Consider the following 4,454-nt stretch of genomic DNA (forward strand, 5'->3'; position numbering starts at 1 on the left):
GTGAGTTCGAGCCCCGCGTCGGGCTCTGTGCTGACAGCTCGGAGCCTGGAGCCTTCTTTGCGTTCTGTGTCTCGCTGTCTCTCTGCCCCTCCTTCATGTTCTCTCTCTCGCTCGCTCAAAAATAAATAAATAAACGTTAAAAAGCTTTTTAAACGCTACACAATCTAGTGGGTCTGTGGTAGTATGTCATTTTGAAATTGCTTTTAATTTTCATTTCCCTGACAATTACACCAAGCACCTTTTCATATGCTTCCCTTGTTAGATGTCTGTTCACATCGTTTCCCTTTCTTTATGTATTTGTTTTTAACAATTTTTACTATTGAGTGGTGGCAGTTTTAAATATATATTTACATAAATTCTAGACATATTTATATCTGGCAAAAGACTGGAATTTGGGATATATATATAAATTTCTATATTTTTTGTGAATAGGATTTTGAGAATTATTTGTTTCTTCAATAAACATGGGGTTATTCTATTCATCTGGTGTCAGGATTTGTAAGTGTATTTTCTTCCGAGAATTTGTCAAGTTCAAACCGAGACCACTGAGTCGTCAAATGTTTGGGCAGGTAGTTCTCTAGAACGCTCCCTTATTAAAATGTTAACATCTGTAGGAATCTGCAGGTGTATGCCGTGTTTTGGTTTTGATGTTGATAATTTGTGTCCTTTCCTTCTTTTCTTGAGTGATCTGTCTAGCACCTATCAATTTTGTAGATCCCCTTAAAGAACTCACTTTTGGGCTTTCTTAAAAAAAAATAATCGTCTGCTTTCCTTGCTTTATTTCATTGATTTGTGCTCTTGTAGTTAGCGTTTCCTTCCTTCTACTTACTCTGCTGTGTTATGTTTTCACGAAGAGTATCTTGGGTTGTTTGTTCAACCTTCAGCAAACTTGGCTAGATGCAAACCCGAGACTGTTTCCCCTAGGTGGGCAGGAATAGAATTCTTAGTTCAGTTGTTTGACCTTAACTGGGCTGCCTGGAGTCTGCTAATGCACGCACAAATCGGGGATTAGCCAGGATCTTGAATAGACTTTACATACAGAATTAGGACCATCCTCCCATGATGCTTCTGTCCCTTCTAGGAATTGCTCCTTCACTTTATGGCTACTGCGGGTCACCCCAGATTCTGCCGGCTTTTTGAGGCAATACAGTTGCAGGTTTTCAGAGTTTGAGGGGTCTTCCCTGGCTCCACCATAGTCTGCCTTCCGGATGAAACTGGTAAACAAAGGAAAACTCACTGGCGCTTTTTCCTTCTTCCAAGTGTAGAGTCAATTCCCTTCCAGTGTGGCCCCGCTCTCGGCTGCTCTCCGGTGCCTTCAGGCTGTTGTTTCTTTGTATTTGGTCAAGAGTTTAAAGTTGTTATCTGCAGGGGGGGTTAATCCACGAGGAGCTAATCCTTCGTTATCACAAGCTGCAAGCACACAGTTTGTTCCTTTTTAATCTCACTCCTCTCCCTGTCTCTCTGATGGCTCTGTTTGTAAGAAGAGGTGGTTTGGCCAGATTTCTAGTGTCAGGAGGGGCACTGAAGTGCTTCTAGAACTCACAAACTGGATTACTTGGTCCCCGAATAACCAAGATTGCTATGTCAATATTTTTTTCAAAAGAACACCTATTTCCTTCTGCTATACGGGTGTCTGGCTAATGGAGGACTGGAGTAATTCTACACAAAATTGGAAAGTCCATTGAATTTGTCTTCTTGGAATTCATTCTTCAGCCCTTCTCCCAAGGGGTCATTACAGTCCCTTCTACCTGGCTAGATATGCTCCCTGGGCCTCTAGACTTTTCTTCATGGACAGCCCTCTAGGTGTCTGACTCTTTCTTCTCCCTTCTAGAACCTACCAAAAGCCTCTCTCCCCTCTTTACCCCTGGGGCCTGTTGTCTCTTTGCTCAGCTGGAGTTAGTAAAGGGACAGAAACCTAGTTCTGTGACAGAAACAATGGGCCAATGTGCTCTCTTTCACGAGGAAAACAGATCGTTGAGACTGACCACCCTGAAGCCATAGAATAAATCGCAGAAGGTAAAGTAATCCAGCCTCTTCATTTTCACTATTGAGAAAATGAATTTCCGGGGAAGATAAATGACTTGTTCGAGGTCACACACTAGCAGGATTGGAACTCGAATCTTATTTCTCGACTACCAGTTGGCACCAAGGAATGGCTGCGAGCATCGAGTCCGGTGGCCACGTAGGGTAGAAGGTGACAGAGTCCGTTTTGTGCACGGCTGGCTTCAGTCGTGGACAGTGACCGAGCAGGATTACCTGGTGGGTTAACAGTATCAACGCCGTGTGGTGTGAGTTGATGAAAAGAACCAAAGATATCTTAACCTGGAAGAAAGAAAACTGAGGGGGGACATCACCAAAGGCCCCGAGTGGGGATTCAGGCATATTTGTGCAGCTCTGTACAACAGAACCTTGACAAATGGGTCCAAGATGGCGGCCAATTTCATCGTAAGACAAGGAAGGGTTTTCTAACAATTAAGAGTGTCCACAAATGGAAGGGTTAGTGGCTGAATTCTCTTGGGGAGGTAGGCAGTAAATTCTGTACACTGGAGGCTTCCAGATAAGGCTCAGTTTGGGCTTTAGGGAAGAGGCTCCGTTGTTCCTTTACTTATGGGAGTTTAGAACAGATTCCCTCCTAGTCCTTTACAATTATTGGATTCTCTGGTGACAGGAGACCCTTTGGTGACCATCACAAGGCACAGATACCACCTACATCTAGAGGGGGGAAAGGCCGTCCGAATGCACCAACACAGGCCCTCCCAGCCCCCACCCCATACCTATGTGGTCTGCATTTTAAGTTTATTTGTTTACTCTGAGAGAAGGAGTGAGAGTGGGGGAGTGGCAGAGAGAGAGAGGAGAGAGAGCTCCACACTGTCAGCGTAGAGCCTGAGGCCAGGCTTAAACTCACAAACTGGGAGATCGTGACCTGGGCCAAAATCAAGAGTCAGACGCTTCAACGACTAAGTCACCCAGGCACCCCTGTGGTTTGTATTTTTCTTTTTAAGGAATCAGACAACCACGGTGGAGTCTTCTAGTGGTTACGCAGCTCCGCTGAGACACGCACGGGAGGGCACTAGAACAATTTTGATGGTCAAGGTGAAATGCCAATTTAGCGATTTCCCTGTCGGCATTGGCTGCATTTTACGAGAAAGCAGAATGGTCTTCTGTGCCCTTCTGTAGCTAGTCTGTGGACTGGTTTGGCAACCACAATGAAGCAGATAAACACAGGGCCACATGCATCACTCGTCCGTCTCACTCACTCCATGAGTTATGGGGCGAAGTCGGGCCCTGGACTGAAAACATATTTTATCCATTATCTTGGAGCTTTAAAAATGGTGAATATTTTAAAGTTTCTGCTATAACACAAATCACAACTCACATGCCAGTGCTGATGAAAGACAAGCATGGTTTTGTTTCGTTTTGAGGGAGAGAGAAGAAGAGAGAGCCAGCGGGGAAGGGCGCTGAGGGAGAGGGAGAGAGAGCATCTCAAGCAGGCACCACGCCCAGCCGGGAGCCCCCTGCAGGGCTCGAACTCACGATGCCGCGGCCTGAATTTGTGCCCCCTCAAAATTCACATGCTGAATTCTAACCTCCAAGGTGATATCGTTAGTGGGGTCTTTGAGAGGTGATTAGGTCATGAGCAGAGCCCCCCCTCCCCAAATGGGATTAGTGTTGTTATAAAAGAGACCCCACAGACCTCCCTTGCCCCTTTCGTAGCATGAGGATAAAATGAGAATTCTAGGATCTAGAAAAGGGACCTCATCTGTCTCCCAGCCTCCAGAACTATGAGAAACAAACGTGGTTTTTTTTTGTTTGTTTGTTTGTTTGTTTGGCTTATAAGTCACCCACAGAGCCAGGATGGACTATGACAGTGGACTTCAAGACTAATCAACCTCCAACATGGCACCAGTGTTCTCCCAGGGACTTTCAAGAGGGGCTAAACTTTGCTGAGGATCATAGGTCCTGAAACCCTAATGCCTTGTTTTATTTGCATGTTTCTGTGACATGAAACTCTGTCCTCCACCGCACGTTCAGGAGCTCCGGTTATAGAAGAGGTTAGTCCCTAACTTTGTGGTCCTCGTTCCCCTTCCCTCTGGTGGAGCAGTTCCTCTTGATAGACGCTGTCTTTGAGCAGTATTTCTTCGCTGAACGGATTCCTCGAAAGGCTAGTATTTTGTTTGGGCTTGGTTGGCTTTAGTTAAAGAGCGCGAAGTGTTTCCGAGGTAAATATCCCAAGTCTTTTGAGCACTTCCCTTTGAAAGGGAGCAAGCGTTAAGAGAAAGGAACCCGTGTACGCCCTGGAAGACCGTGGCACAGCATGACAGCATGATTTGTTGGAAGCTAGTCTGGGGGGGGGGGGGATGGGAGTGGCAGGAGAGGGAGACAAAGGAGGAGACCCAGGGGAGGCGCACACACACACACACACACACACACACAGATTGATTTAATGTCTCAAG

This window comes from Acinonyx jubatus, chromosome D3 (genome assembly GCF_027475565.1).
Source record: "Acinonyx jubatus isolate Ajub_Pintada_27869175 chromosome D3, VMU_Ajub_asm_v1.0, whole genome shotgun sequence".
Lineage (NCBI taxonomy): Eukaryota > Metazoa > Chordata > Mammalia > Carnivora > Felidae > Acinonyx > Acinonyx jubatus.